This window comes from Chenopodium album, chromosome 1, assembly GCF_948465745.1.
Source record: "Chenopodium album chromosome 1, dcCheAlbu1.1, whole genome shotgun sequence".
In the NCBI taxonomy this organism is placed as follows: domain Eukaryota; kingdom Viridiplantae; phylum Streptophyta; class Magnoliopsida; order Caryophyllales; family Amaranthaceae; genus Chenopodium; species Chenopodium album.
This window is the reverse complement of record NC_137834.1, coordinates 61,452,322-61,469,223: the sequence shown is the minus strand read 5'-3', so window position 1 is coordinate 61,469,223 and position 16,902 is coordinate 61,452,322. Positions and strand designations below refer to the sequence as shown.

General features: G+C 38.3%; 1 pseudogene; it reads right to left on the bottom strand.

Moving 5' to 3' along the window:
- Positions 1-14,957: 14,957 nt before the first annotated feature.
- On the bottom strand, positions 14,958-15,056 carry LOC145566349 (small nucleolar RNA R71; annotated as a pseudogene).
- Between the last annotated feature and the right edge of the window lie 1,846 nt (positions 15,057-16,902).

Sequence of the window (16,902 nt, the reverse complement as noted above, 5' to 3'; positions counted from 1 at the left end):
TGGATAACCAAGGATCTAGGAAGCAACTAAGTAAAGACTTCACCCCCATTGGGATGAGCTACGATACTGCCTTCGATCGACTCCATGCCAAAGGACTCATTACTCCCATTGGACCTATTCAAGATCCCACACCTGAAAAGAGATTGCCTAGTTGGAATCCTGATGAACACTGCAAGTACCATCAAGGTAGGGGTCATGCTACTGAGAGCTGTTAGAAGCTAAAGGAGGTTATCCAACATTTGATCGATAATAAAAAGCTTCCCATGCCTCCAGTTAACAAGAAGAGCGAATGATGATAAAGCAAACAACACAAGACAAGAGGCAAGCTTCAACGACAAGATTTCGTGACCTCCTTTTTTCCTGTTTCTTTTATTTACCCTTTCCCCAATAAGTCTAGCATAGGCACCTTTTTATTCTCCTTAGATTTATTTTGTAGGATCATTATTTCTTTTCCTTTAATAAAATGAGCATTTTATTTCATTACATATGATAATCGCATTGCATTGCATTTTAATATAAAAAAAAAACATGTCAAACTTAGCACAAGGTATACCAATGATTTGAGGTACCCCTTGTAGCCACATCATATTACCTTTCACCCTTCAAATATACAATCCTTTTTTTGATAAACCACTTTGAGCCTCGTCTAACGATAGACCTTTCTTCTTCAACCCATATATACCTAACCTTGGGATGGGATGGTGTATAACTTATGCAATTTCAAAAGCTTGAGTGATTTCAAAAGATCAAAATAAATCAAATAAGCAAAAAAATAAATAAAAGTGTACAAAAAGGGCAAGTGTTCCAATGTCTTTGATATGAACATGTCTTTGATATGAACACGTCTCATATTGCGTTTCTTATCGAGTGCTCGGTACCGTGCCTGAGAAACATGAAAGCCAAGTGAGTAATAGACCGCATGATCGGGATTGCCCACACTTATAAAAAAAATTCTAAAGCAAAAAAGAGAAAAGAGAGCTAAAAAAAAAAGAGTAGAAAGCCTCAAGCATAAAAATATAAATATTAAAAAGCAAGGTTGCACACCTTGGGGGCTTATCGAGGGTCTTGATCTTTTATCCCCTTCTTCTATAACCTTTAGCCTAACCACGTTACAACCCTTCAAAAGACCTTTTTGAGGTATACACACTTGTGTGAGGTTCAGCTAGAGTTACGTTCGGCCTGATTCCTAACGGATACGTAGGCAACCTCACATCGAGGTCCGACTGTAATAAACATGCATTCATATTCACATTCACATTCACACATCATGGTCATATAAAGGGATCTCCAATGCTCATCCCTATCTACTTAGAGCTAGACTTGGGGGCTTGATCCTTACATCATTAGCTTACCTAGCCTAAGAGTCACCATCATTTGACTCTTCTAAAAATAATATCTTTCCACACACTTGGCTTTTGCGGCCTAACTTTAGTATCACTTTCACACACCGCACAGATACATGATCAAATATACTTCCCTTAGGAACCCTTTGTCATGAAATCTTAACACAATGTTGAAGCATGCCTTGTCATATCAACATCACTCGCTCATCAATAATCATTGCATCACAAAGTATGAAGTACTTAGCCTCCGCGCCTACGTTACCTAAATACTTTCATTATCGAGTCAATTAGGATACTCTAAGATGTTACAATCCTTGTACTATGAGAGACAACGTTAACGGATTAAACTATTCAACATGCACCTTCAAAAACTTCATTTCGATTTTTTTTTATGTCTTTCTTTTTGGGAGAAAGTCGGTACCCTCCACAAAAATGACGGAAAATTTTTGCTTTTTTGCATTTTCGAGTCGCACGATCACATTACAATGCACACACGAGTCATGTACACATTGAGTCATGTCGTTTTATCACATTGAGTCCACACTAAGTCTTAGGTCAACCCTAAAGAAAGATAAGCAAAGTCCTATAGTCAAAGATAAATACAGGTGCATTCCTGCGGCAACAACAGCAGAACAGGGAAGACCCAACTCAAGCGCCAGACGACAACATCTAGCGTCTGGCAACAGATTTCAGCGCCTAGCGCTAGATCCCAACATCTGGCGACAGAGCAAAATCGCGGTGTCAGAGATATTTCAGCAGCGACAGAGATCGAAGCCTCTCAGAACAGCAATTTCGGGTTCCTTGGTACGCCAGTTAGCCCCTATAAGCAATTTGACATGATTGAGTAGTCGATTTGATTACAACCTCAAATAAGTGATCGATCTAACGAAATATTGTCGCACTTCGCTTAAAGCGCCTAAACATTGGCTCATCACAAAGGCACCGACATACTGGTTCAGAAGCGCCGACATTATGGTTCAGAAGCACCGACGTAATGATTCATAGCACCGACATACTGGTTTACAAGTAGCAGAAGCGCCGACGCACTGGCTAAAGCAAAGTTCAAGCGAGCTTTAAAGATCGACAAGCGTTGGTCTTCGGTAGTTTTCTTCGGAATATTATCGCAACAACTGAGGATGACTTCAAGAGAGATTATTTTAGACAGCATTCGCTAAGATTGTGCAGGTTGTCACCAAGATTCGAGAAGATAGCACGAGATGGGCGATCTTCGACGGCATTCGCTAAGATTGTGGAGGTTGTCACCAAGATTTTAGAAGATAGCACGAGATGGGCGGTCTTCGACAACATTCGCTAAGGTTATGGAGGTTATCACCAAGATTTGAGAAGATAGCACGAGATGGGCGGTTTTCGACGGCATTCGCTAAGATTGTGGAGGTTGTAACCAAGATTTGAGAAGATAGCACGAGATGGGCGGTCTTCGATGGCATTCGCTAATATTGTGGAGGTTGTCACCGAGATTTGAGAAGGGCAGTTCGTGATGAGGCAGTCTTCGGCGAATTTTGCTATGATTGGGAAGGTTGTCGATATGATTCAAGAAAAAGAAGCTCTTCGTTCAGAGACGCGTGGACATATAAAAAAAAGCTCTATTGTTCAGAGATGAGTGAACATCAAAACAGCAAGATGGCGTTCCATAGATTGTGGAAGGTTGTCAACAACAACAATGCAACAGCAACAAATCGGTTAACTTCAGAGACATGTACTCGACGGTGCAAGATACGCGTTTCTTAACTCTTTTATCTGTTTTAACTAACGCTAGTTTGCAGGTATCGGCGTTACAAGAATGATTTAGGATCGCAGAACGTTCTGAATCATTCTCCGTCCCTATTGCTACTTTGACTTTTGTTTTCGAAACTTTAGTTTCTCCAAACTCAGTTAAAGTGGGGGCTTCTGTAGACACCCATTTGTGTCTCCCCAAAACCAAACCCAGTGATGAGTACCTTTCATGTCATTTGATTATCGAACAAAGCGAAAGTGTGAAAAGTCTAGTGATAAGGATGTTTTATTAAAATATCTTTTCTTTCTGATTTTGAAAATATTTCTTTTCTTACCTTATTTATGAAAAACATGCATTCCAGTTTAGTTTGGTCCATTATAAGGGTCCAATAATGATGTAGTTCGATGGGTCTTGAAAAAACCTTTCCAACGATATATTATAAGCCCAATTCCGATGAATAATGAGGAAGTTATGGCCAAAATACTAAAATGGGCCCAATTTGGTTTTTATATGCGGCCCAATGATCTAGAGGAGGGTCTATTATTAATTATCATTCCTAAAGCTATTAGGATTGAATATATTCTTCTAGAATAATCTAGAAGTTTCTCTTAAATCCTAATGGAGTTAGGATTGATAATTATGTTTCAAAGAGTTTGAAATTGAATAAAACTACTCCTTTTTAGAATCCTTGTTTTGTACGAAGTGGAATATATTCAGATTTTATTTTCGTGCCTCATAATCTTTATCCAAATTTTATATGGTTGGATATATCTTGAAATTATCTTTCCAATGATACATTATAATATTAATTCTGAGCTATAACGAAAAAGATATGAAACTTTATCCAAAACAGACACCGTCCTACTATTTCAGCCATATCTTCTTATATACAAAAGATTTTAATCTGATTCTAATTGGGTTGGAAAGTAGACTTCAGTAGCTTTCCAACAACATATTATATGCCTTATTTGGACTTTCGGATCAAAAGATATGATAAAAAAACAAAAAATGTGTGAAACTAATTATTAGCGCCTGACGACAAGCATTAGCGCTTGGCGCTAATGACCAGCGTCTGGTGCTAATTGTGTTTTATTCTCGTTGAAATTCTGATTTGTTTTTTTTTATCCATCTCGCTGATTTTCTCTATAAATAGCCTCTTAAAATTCTGTTTTCAATCATCAATTCTCTCTATCACCAACTCTCATCAAGAAATTCTTGATTCTCTCTCTCTTTCTAGCCTAACCTTTTAAAAACACAATTCCTCATACATTAGCACTAGACACACCTAGCATTATTCGAATTTGCCTTCACCCTAGACTTGAAAGGTTTTGATTTCTAAGGGTTTGGTCCCAAATCTCTCTTTCAATTATTTAATTTAATTGTTTTATTTTTATTATTTTCCTTGAAGTTACTAACGTGTGTATTTTGTTATTTGAAAGAGGTACGAGGCATCCAAGTAAGTGCTTTAATTGTTTAATTGATATTTTGATATAGAAATCTTGTTTAGGTTATTATTTTGATTCATAGTATCATGTTTAGGGTAAAAGTTATAATATCAAATATGCTTATTATGATTTATGTGATGCTTCCTATATTCTTTCCTAATATTCATGTTAGTATCGTGTTAGAGCTAAATATATGATCTTTGATTGTTTAGTGACATGCTAAGGTTTGTTATTAATCTTGTTAGTATCATGCCTAGGATCTTGCTATTATTATTATGCTTTAACATGATTATGTTAATTATGATTAATTTTATTTTTTTAATCATGATTATTTTTATAATTGTTATAATAATTATGATTTTTATGATTATTATTATTATCATGATTATTATTATGTTGCTTGATATTTATTGTTATTGCTTGATCACGCCTTTTATGCATGTTTAAAGGGAATTGGTACTTGTAATCACGTTTAATAAGATTATTAATAATCTTGTTGGGGTTAATTTAATTATAATTTAAGTGATCGCCAATAATAGATTTATTTGTGCATTAATATTCAACCAACATAGATAAACAGGTTTAGGGTTAATCCTTTTGATTGCATGTTAGTCAGAAAGCGCACATGAATACGGTCAGAATAAAGTAGAGGCCTATTATTAGGGAAGGTTCAATCTCTTTTAGGTTGGATTTGTACCTTCATCCCCGAACTACCAGTCATGGTTCCAGACCTATTGGAGTTGACGATCTCCTGGATCGTTAAGGGGTGTAACCATCACCTCGTGAACGGTTTACAAGTTCCTAAAACTTGTTGGCGACTCTTTTGCTCTATCTTCTTTCCCTTTGGACGCCACCGTAATTTAGTGTATGATCACAGTGGGGTTTAAAGCTAGGGATAAATGCTTGAAATATTCCCTACAGGTATGGGTGTAAATTATATTGCTTAGGCATTGATTGAATTGTTACTATTTGGTTTAGGAGAGGACTTTGTAGAAGGTGATTTCTAGATAGTAAAGTGGCACACAGATTCGTTTACTCAAGGTGCGTACAAGGATACGAAAACCTTGAACTTGGGAGCATGTTTAAGGACTTGGAAAATTTAGAATCATGTTAGGAACTTGTGGATTAGTTGAAATTGTATGGTATTAATTGTGATTAATCATTGATGTGATGTTTAGTTTTGATTCTAGTATGAGAAATGTGTATTAATTTATCTTTTAAGTATTATTTATGCATTAATTTTCAAGATGAGCTTAAAGGCAAAGGTACGTGAATATGGTGTTTGAATTATTTTATTACTCGTTCATGATAATTGAAATGTAATAAGTAAAGGGAGAATTAAAGTCTTATAAGACGAGGTTAAGGATTTGAGGTGCCTTTTATGCACTTAATGTGTTTATACACTGAGGTAGTTAAAAGATTCAATAACAAATACTATTTTTCACTAATAAATCATGAATTGAATTGGAAATTTAAGTTGCTAGAATGATACATGATTGATTGGTTGAATTGTTTTGCATTTGAGTCATCACCAAGTTTAAACTTGTAAATCACGTAAAGTGCAAGATGTATGAGCAATAAAACTCTTGATTTGTGCACATCTAGAGTATTAACAATTTGGGGTTGGGGTTCACGGGGTATTAGTCGTGTACTTTCTAGGAAGGTCGTCAGATCTACGAATCTCTTGTTTACAAATACTTTCTAGATGAGATCTCATACTAGCTATGGTCACAAAGTCGCTCCCGTGGCCATTGGATGTTTATTGATGTTTCCGAAAGGAGGCATGGGGTTTTTATTTTATTGATGTTCCAAATGGAGCATGGGAGGACATTCTTGTCTATAGCTTAATCCAATTAATAAAATGAGATAATTTATCTATTATTAATTAGTGAAGTTTTAGTAATGTAAACAGTTAAGTCATGTGTTTGAGTCTATAATTAAATTGTATTTGATAATTGATTATTAGTAGCATGGTAGGAATTTCTTACTATATTTCATATCTTGTATGTACTTAGCGTTACTGATTGCATGCTTTTGTGTGTCTTTATTTGGTCATATCCTTCGCGTTTCAATGACCCTGTAATGATCCATTTTTTACACTTGTAATATTGGGGAGCAAATTTACCACATGTTTTTTTATATTTAGAATTTGCATCAAGGTGATGGGATTTTGAGTAGAGTGTTGGTTACCATTCACCGTTTATGTTATTTCTTACTTTTGAAATTATTTACTCTGTTTGACTTATTTACCACTTTTATTGGGTTTTGAATAAGGGCCTTAATGGTTCCAATTTGTTAGACTTAATTTGGTTTAATTTGATTATTGGTTTTGAAACTTATTTATAAATGAAATAGTTATTCCACTGCTAAATTCTAATATAGCCTTAACGTTTGAACACGAGGCGGTAGCAAGTCAGTAATCCTCTTGGATTTTTTTCAAGGTACTTACAGGTTTAAAGAGAGAATTATTAGGGTGTTACAAAGTGCTATCAGAGCCAGGTTTTATTTTAGTTACCACTAAAGAAATTTTTTTTTAGGCGCCTAATGTGTAAGTATTATGATTTTGGATTTAATTACTTGATTGAAAATTAAACTTTAATTTTTGAAATTATTTTATTTTAAATAAAATGATTCGGCATTTTAAAAATAAAATACTCCCTTCGTTACGGATTACTCGCAACAATTTCCTTTTTTAGCCGTTACACATTACTTGCAACAATTTTTTTCCAATTTTAGTAAGTTTTTTAGGGTAAAATGACAATTTTACCCTTACTTATATTTTTAGCTTGGATTAATTATTAACAAAACACTACACTTAAATTCTAATCAAATTAACATAACATAAGCCTAATCTAACCATTCCCACCAAAAACTGATCACATTCCATCTAAATTCAACAGATTACTCTCATCTCCACAACTACCCTATTAAATGATCTTCATTCAATTAACCTCGATCATGCTGCCCAGAAATCCTTTTTTCTGGAAAATTCTCCTGTTGCTCTTCATAAACCCTAAAGTTCCTCCTCCAATCTTCTTTCTCTCTCCTCTTTGTTCTCTATTCTCTCTCCTCCATTTTCTCTCTGAAACCCTAAATTTGAGTCCCTGTGTTTTCTGGAAAAATGAGTTCCCGAAAAAACAAGAAACCATGTGTAAAACCATCTAAGAACGATGATCAATCCACCATGTACATTGCTATGCGTGGATATGGAGTGATGAAACCTGTTCGGAGGCGTTCTTCTTTGTTTTTGAGGTACTCCTGTGGGAAAATAAGGGCAAAGTTTTACTTTTCGTCCAGCGACGAAGAGGAGCCAGTGGTTGCTGCAGATCCACCCACCCCGTTGGCTGTTGAGGCGGCGCCTGTGCCGGATCTGACTGTTTCCACTAAGGAAACTGTTGAAGGGGTGGTCGGGGTGAAAGAGTCCCTTGAAAAAGGAGCCGGAAAGAAGGAGGAGACGCCTCAGGAAGCTTTGGAAAAGGAGGGGTCTTCTAGGGGCCTCAAACGCCGATCTATGTGGCTCGATGACTACAGCGACTAGAATCCATGTTACCTGGCCTATATTAGGAAGCATTACCCTAATGACTTCCCCCCTGATCTCTGAACTTGCAGCGTAACTATGACTAAACCCTAGTTCCTTTAATTTTTTTGTTATTTCCTAAAATTTTTGTGTTTTTGTTCTTGAATATGAGTCCCTCTTGATAAAATATGTTGGATTGTGTATGAGTATTCTGGGTTTATTTGTTGGTGATGCATATCCTGTGGGTTGTCTCTTGTGAGTTTTTGTTGCTGCTATGTTGTTGATGCTTGTACTTTTACTGGTTTCAAGATGTTGAATTTGGTTTAATTAGTTATTGTATGGTGACCTTGCTTATGATGTATGGATGATGTGCATGTTTTTGGTGAGTGTTGTACTATATGGATGATGATGAGCATGTTTTTTGTATCTAAGCCCTTGGAATACTCTTATTGTGGATGTGTTAGTGTTGTTGCCATGGAGTCCCATTTGACACTTGTTTATGTTTGGCCCTTATAATGTTTGACTCATGTGTATCAATTGTGTTATGTTGTGAGTGCATACTTGAGGCATACAGTCACCACTTCTTGACTGCATACTTGAGGCATAGAGTCCCTGATGTCCCTTGTGTTGTGAGTGAATGAGTCCCCCTCCCCTCTTTTGTAATGGGTCTTTGTTGTTTCAAGTGATGAAGGGACTCTTCTGACACTAACCTCAACTTAAAGGATGCTCCAACATTTTCTTACAGATTTCGTTGTTGAGGTGCCTTTGTTTGGATGGTTTTTTGTGTTGATATAACATCCCATTTGATGGACTCATGGAATTCTTATCATGTCCTACCTATAGGGTATTTGTTGGTCATAATTGTTTATATTGATTGTCAAAAAGTTGTCATGTTTTCATAATTCCTACTACATGTACATTTGTTTGTCATGAATTCCTTACTAATTTACCTATGCTATTTGTCAAAATACACATAACCATTACAAAAATAAACAAAAACCTAGTTTTAGTCTTAATGGTTATATGTGGCAATCCATGATCTTCTTCTGCTTCTTTCTTGCACATTCATTCACAAACTTCTTTCTTGCATCTTCAAAAAGTTGTTACCTTGCATTGTGTTCTTCAAAAGACTGTATGCTTGCTTCATGATCAATCTGCATCCACTTCCATGTCTTGTGTGTCTGGTTGAGCCCCTGTTGTAGGAACAAACAGTGTGTTAAGGTACTCCACTGTTTCTGCTATGAGTTCCTTGTTTACCTTGAGTATGTCCTCCAATGTGCCTTCCCTTGCTTGTCTTGCCTTTCCCATGTGGGGTGAGTTGAAGTTATTGCCTCCCTTTTTCTCTAGTATTTTTATCATAAAATATTAAAGAGTGATCCAAGTGTACTTGTTTAGGGTAGGATCAAAAATCTGAAATGCCTCTCCCACTTTCTCAATAAGCTCATCCACATTAGTTGGGAAAGACTGATATTGTATGGACTGTATGACCTTAAATAAACCAAGGTCCAAAACATTGGGGTATGGGGATTGGGCAGATTGAAAAACAAACTTAATGTTAAAACCATTAGCTTGTGTGGCTGCCAAAAATTCAGCATCTGTGGGTACTTGATGGGGCCTTGCATTGTCCCACTGAATTACTATGTTCTTTGATAACTGTTGTGGCCATTCAGCATGAATAGTAGGAATGATTTTGTTCATGAGCATGTCTCTGATTGCTTCTTTGTTAACATTCTGAATGACTTTTGTTTCCATTGTGCATGCCTCTCTGTTTTTGCTTTTTTTTTACTTTGCTCTTTCATACTTCACAAAAGGGAATAGTCCATACTTCCCTGAGTGAAGTAGAGTCCCATCCTCACCATAAAGAGGATTCCTTATCATCCCCATGAACATTGCCTTCAATTTGAACCTCTTTGATTGTTGTGCTCTATAAGGTACCTCTTTATTAGGTGTTAGGTAAAAGGTCCTTGTCTCTGGGTTCCAGTAGAACCACTTTTCATCAATGTGAATTTGATGTTACATGTCCATAAATGATGGGTCCCCTTCACTTGGTACTGGATTGATATGCTGCAACACCCATTTTAACCTTGAAACTTTATGATTATCACTTAAAGCTGGGTGATTAGTTGTTGTGACTGCCCTTAGTCTGCCTTTTTTCTTTAATCTGTGTATGACCACATGATTCACATTAAGTGCTGCACCATAGCTTCTGTTTGTGGTCCTCTTGTACAGTGGCACAAACATAAGCCACTCATTAGAGTATTCCTTAGGCTTGGGACCAGTCTTGCCTAACTTCTTGCTCCTGACATCTACAACATCACCCAATTGAATGTGTTTCTTAATTTCATGGAACCATCTTCCTGTTGTTTATCTATGTACTCCATGTTTTCTTGCCAAAGAGGACAGCATGCCACGTGGAAGAGAGTCCCCTTCCATGTGTAGCAGGATGTCATCTACTATTTGCCTCTTTTCATTGATGTTGAGTTCTCTGTTATGCCTTACATTCTGTTCCTCTTGATTGTGACCCTCTGCCTCTACTTCTGATTCCCCTGTTTCTATGGACTCTGTCTCTTGCGGAGTACTTGCTTCACTGCTGCCTGAAATTATTTTTGTACTGTTGGATTCATGACCCAATTATGTACTCTCTTGCATTTCTCTGTCCTGCTGCATGAGCAGTTGGCTGATGTTGTAAAATTCATCAAATTCGTCTTCCATGAGTCCCTTTTTTTCAAATCAGTTGGTACGTGATGAAGTGGAGATGTTCTGGCTTTTTTTGGGAGCTTACAATGGAGCCTAATTTTGTACAAAGGACTAATGTTGCTACTAATTCAGCAATTAGGAATTAGGACTAATTTTAGTGGATGACTGTTTTTGTAATTTCCAAACAATGGAAACTTTTGGTTTGTAATCAAACTTTGAATTATGCTTTCCCTCCCCCCCCCCCCCCCCACCCCCACCCCCACCCCAAATCCGAAACAGTGTTGTTGATGATGTATGGGAAATGAATGGAACAGGTAATCCCCCTTTAAATAAGGGGCTTTTGGTATTGAAATTAGGAATGTCCCAAAAATTTGAAAGTGTTTTCAATTGATTTCAAACTTTTCATGAAAAGTTTGGAGGGAAATTAATTAGAGGGGAAAAAAAACCCTCCAATTTGCTGCCAGCCAAAAAGAGAGGGAAAAAGGTAAGAAAAAAAAAGGGGGTCACATGGGTCTCCTTAGAAATTGGGACCACATAATTTCCCTCTCTTTTTAACTCACCTAATTACATACCCTTACTATTTAATACACCCCCTTAAAAGTTTTGCCTAGGAGTCCGCAATTCCTCCCTTTGTTGCGAGTAACTCGTAACGGAAGGAGTATTTTAGAATAATGTGTTGCATTAATATTAAACCAATTTAGCTTAATCATAGTTTGGAGCAAATTGAATATTTTGTTTGTATGCCTTTGAGATCCCAGGAATCATTTTTCACCATAAGAATCGAGTAGAGGCCAATACGGGTGAATGTGACTCCATGACTCACTTCGTACCGTCATCCCCGAGACCCCGATCCTCCTTTCGTGGTTCCGAACCATATAGAGTTAGTAATCTCATGGATTATGAATGGGGTGTAACCTTCACGGGTCAATCGTTGTTGCCTATCGTTGTCCCTTAATCGTGGTTGCCTTTTATGATCCGTGAACGGTTTACAAGTTCCTTAAAAACTTGTTGACGGCTCCCTACTTTGCTTTGTCCCTAATCGTTGTCCCTAATCGTAATGTCAATTCCCACTTCCTATGAGTGCCAAGCATATTCACAACATGCTTTTACGTAGGCACACTTCGAACGACGCCTACAATTTGGCGACTCCACTGGGGAGGATTCTTGGTTATTTATCGATTTAAGTGATCGATATTTAATTAAGATGAGTGGATGAGACTTGAAAGATTCTTGAAAAATATTCCTGTGATTAATTTGGTATTTTTGCATAAGCATAGACGTTTTAACGTTGCATTTAAGTCTTTCCCGTAGGAAAAATTGAATAACTTGATTACGTACGAAGGAAAACAGGGCACCAGTCAGATTTTTTTACTGTCGCGCCATGGCAGATTCTGCAGTGTCACGATGCAATACACCGTCACGCGGTGTGCAGCATCGTGACACGGTGCTCTCTACCGTGTCACGGCAGTTCTTGAATCAGTTCGGTGGTTTATTTTCTCTTCTCACAATCAGCTTCCTTCGATTTTTCTGAAAAAACGTGTGTGTTCTACATACGTCTTAGCCCCGGGGGGTTTAAGCTCTATCAACCCAAAAACGCTCATGGCAATAAGGGTTAATCCGAGTTTTTAAATCCACATAAACCATGGAAACGAGTTTGATTTCATCACGAACTCGCGGAGCCGCCTGTTGGCATACACCCTCAAGAGAGGCTGCCTTGCTAACGCGTCCAAACTCTTAACCATGGTACCCTATTGACACCAAATAAACCTGACCATAGTCGAACATAGAACTTGACCTTAGGTTGCAAACTATTCTTTGCATCATTGTACCTACGTGTTTTATGTGTGTATATTTGGTCGTTTTTATCCTAACCTTAACGATCTTTCTGATGAGTGTCATTTATGGAACTCATAGGGTAGTCTTTTAGGGTTATTTCTTTCCCTTTTTCATGCTTTCTTCTCTTATTTTTGATCCTTTTTCCTTTAGTTTCTCTTTTTCCTCTTTTCTTTATGATTCTCGTGTTTTTATCGTGTTTTCCTTTATTTGGCTCTTTTTCCCTTTTATTTCCTTTCTTTGTTTACTTGTGTAGGTATTGTGAGAATCACCTTGGCAAAGGATTCAATTTGGGACCTTAATGATCAAGCAAGGAAGAAGCATTTGGCTAGAGAGGGCTTAGAGAGGCCTTGGAGAGGCCTCGGAGAGGTCTCCAAGGCAATACCAGCAGGCCGCGGGCGCGGGTCATCTTGCCGCGGGCGCGGGCCTATGTTACTCAAAACTGCCAAAACATGGCAGGAACATGCCGCGGTTTCCCCGCAGGCTCTCCGCGGGCGCGGGTAAAATGGAGAGGCCGCTCCATTCAGAGAGACCGCGGCCCCCCTGATCAGGCTTTGGGAGCAGGGGAATAGTCGCGGGCGCGGGTTTCACTGCCGCGAGCGAGGGTCTCTGCTGCCGCGGGCGCGGGGTCTGCCCAGATAGCCCGCGGAGGGTTCCGTACCCATTTCTCCGCGGGCGCGGGTCTATCGAGAGAGGGCGCGGGAGCTGCCGATTTCTTCTTTGCTTATAAATAGAATTGTATTTCCTTTTTGAAACCAACTTTTTGATAATTTTCATTAGCTTAGTTTTAGAGAGAGAATCTAGAGAGAAGTTAGAGAGAAGTTCTTGGTTTTGGATTTGTAACTCAACATTTGATCAATCAAGTTTGGATTTCTTCATTTTCAATCATCAATATTAGTGAGAATCTCTTCCTTCCTTCATCTTTTACTTACTTGCTATTTGATTTTTGCTTGTTGCTTGTTCTTCTTTGGATTTTAATTTGATATTGTTGATTATTTTGATTTCTCTTAGATTTTGATATAGAAATGAAGATTAAAGCAATTTCTAGTTATTTGTTCTTGAATTTCACCATGATTAGTGAGTAGATTAGTTGCTAGGGAAAGGGGGAAGCATGTTTGATTAATGAAATTGCTAGTTGATGCTCTTTGATTGATTGATTTCTTGCAATTAAATTGGTTGACATAGTTTTGCATGAGATTGATTAGACTAGGAGTGATCAACCTATAAGATTAATCTAGATTGCATTGCAACTCTTAATGACATGAACAATTGAATTGAAAGTTGCTCTAATTGATTGGGTTTGCTTGTGATCCTTCTTGATTTGCCTTTCATAGTGACACCTAGATTGGCCTATAGGAGATAGCATTTGAACTCTCTTGATTGCTACTATTGTTTGTCCATTGCAATACTTGAATTAATTGATTAAGCTCTAAACTAGCATTATCATTGAACTTGCATGTGGAACCCATATCCCTAGTGTTTAGACCTTTGTTTTACTTGATTAGACTTGCTTTAGTTTACCATAGTACCACCCATAATCTCAACTCCATCTTCGAGGTAGCTTGACTTAGACTCTAGTTTTCATCATTGCATTCCCTAGGGATCGACCCTTAACTTGCCCTATATTCATATAAGGTTGGTTAGGTGTTTACAAATTTTGTTTGACTTGGGAGAAGGGTAGATAACGACATACATTTTCCTCTTGTCAAAATGGCGCCGTTGCCGGGGAGTGCTATTGGTGCTTAGCTTTTGTTGTTGAGTCTACTTCATTTTAATTGAAAAAAAAAATACAAAAAGATTTTGTTTCTTTAGGCTACACTTGTAGCCGTGCTACTAATATTTTCTTTGAAGTTTTGCATGCATAGAGCTCGTGATCGATCCATTGTGTCTTTTGACCCGGAAATTGAAAGGACTCTCTCAAGAAGAAGAATAGCTAATCGATTCTCCTTGGGGTATAGTTCTTCAAGTGAAGAAGAGATTGAAGAAGGGCAAGGCATGGGAGAAAATCCGAGAGTGGCCTTGAAGGAGCTAGGAATACCCGGTGCTTATAGGTTTGAGAGCGGCATAGCTCCGCCTACAACACCGGCAAATGATTTCGGGATTTGGCCGGCCATGATCACCTTAATTGAGAGGAGGCAATATAGTGGGGCTAAGAATGAGAGCCCGTTGAACCATCTTAAAGAATTTGAAAAATATTGCAACACCATCAAAGTCAACGGAGTTTCTCAAGAGTTCATACGCCTCAAGTTGTTCCCCTTCTCTCTCATAGGAAGATCCTTAGAGTGGCTAGATAAAGAGGTGAAGCCCAATTCCTTGAGAACATGGGATGATGTTACAAAGGCCTTCTTGTCCCGTTTCTACCCTCAAAAGAAGACGGCGGAGGCAAGAGCCTTGATTCAAGGGTTCAAGCAAAGGCCAAATGAAAGCCTTTACGAAGCATGGGAGAGATACAAAGAGTATCAAAGGGAGTGCCCTCACCACGGAATCCCAACATACCAAGTGGTCCAAATATTCTATGGCGGTTTAAGTCCCCAAGGCAAGTCATGCCTTGATGGGGGGGCCGGGGGTCCTATCATGAACAAGACCGAAGAAGAAGTGGTGGACATCATTGAGGACGTGGTGACATACTATAGAGATTGGCAAGATGGGGAGAGAGACTCTTCAAGCAAGCAATCTTCATTGTACTCGGTAGACCATCTAAATGCGATCAACAACCTTTCCTCCCAAATGACAAACTTGGGAAAGGAGATGACCGCAATCAAAGCCAAGTTGGAGAGCACTTCTACTTCATCCCAAGCTTCAAATCTTCCCTCCCAATTTAAGGGGAGAGGTACTCCTTCTAACTCTCAACCCCCTCCCTCTTCACATAATATGCCTATGGGTTGTTTGTTTTGTGATGCATGTGGATCGTATGATCATGACTCTAGTAATTGTCCTAATGAATGTGTTGATGAGTTTGATAACAATGAGAGTGAGCATGTGAATTATGTGTCAAATAATAATGCTCAAAGGTTTGATAATCAAAGAGGTCAATGGAATAGGAATTACCAAAACCAAGGCAATTTTGACAAATATAATCAAGGTGGTGGTTATAGAAACCAAGGGAACCAAGGTTCTCGTGGTAGCTATAATAACCAAGGTTATAGTGGCCAAAATCAAAGCCAAAATTATGGTAATCAAAACCAAGGTTATGGAAATCACAACCAAGGTAGTGGTAACCATAATCAAGGTGGTGGTAACCATAATCAAGGTTATGGACAAAATTAAAATAGGGGTACTTGGAACAACCAAGGGAAGGGCAATTTTCAAAATAATGCTCAAAGAGGTCCCCCACCCGGATTTGTTCCAAGGACTCAAGGAGAAAATTCCTATTCCCAACCTTCTTCACCTAGGACCAATTTAGAAGAGATAATTGAGAATCAAACCAAGTTGTTGAACACATACATGGCCGTTAGTGATAAGAAGTTCAATGAAGTGATGACCCACAATAAAATGCTTGAAAATCAAATTTCTCAACTTGCTAATGCTTTGAAAGATCATGCAAGCCCTTCTTCTTTACCTTCCCAAGGTCTTGATCCCAAGAAACACGTGAATGCTATTGTTACTAGGAGTGGTAAGGTTCTTGAGGAGAGATTTCCTAGGAAGGGTGAGGATAAGGAGATTCCTAAGAAAGCCTTGGTTGAGAATGAGGGGGATAGGGCATCATTGGATGAGGTTGTGGTTGAGACACCTAGAGAGGTGAGAGTAGAGAAAGAAATTGTGAAACCCAAGCTCCCCTACCCGCAAAAATTCATGAGACACAAATTGGATGAGCAATTTGAGAGATTCATTGATATGCTAAAACAACTTCATCTTTCTCTACCTTTTACCGATGTGATCAACCAAATGCCAAATTATGCCAAATTCCTCAAGGACATTTTGAGTGGGAAAAGGACTTGTGAGGTTGTGGAAACTATCAATTTGACCGAAAATTGTAGTGCTATCATCATGAACAAAATGCCACCCAAATTGAAAGACCCCGGAAACTTCTCCATCCCTTGTGCCATTAACAAGATGCAAATTGATAATGCCTTATGTGACTTGGGAGCTAGTGTTAGCATAATGCCATATTCGGTTTATCAAAGGCTTGAACTAGGGGAACTCTTACCTTCTAACATTACCTTGCAATTAGCCGATAGGTCAATCAAGTTTCCAAAAGGTAAGGTAGAAGATGTTTCATTGAGGGTTGGGAAGTTTGTGTTCCCGGTGGATTTTATTGTGCTTGAAATGGATGAAGATGCTACCATTCCAATCATTTTAGGTAGACCCTTTCTTGCTACCTCGGGTGCTATG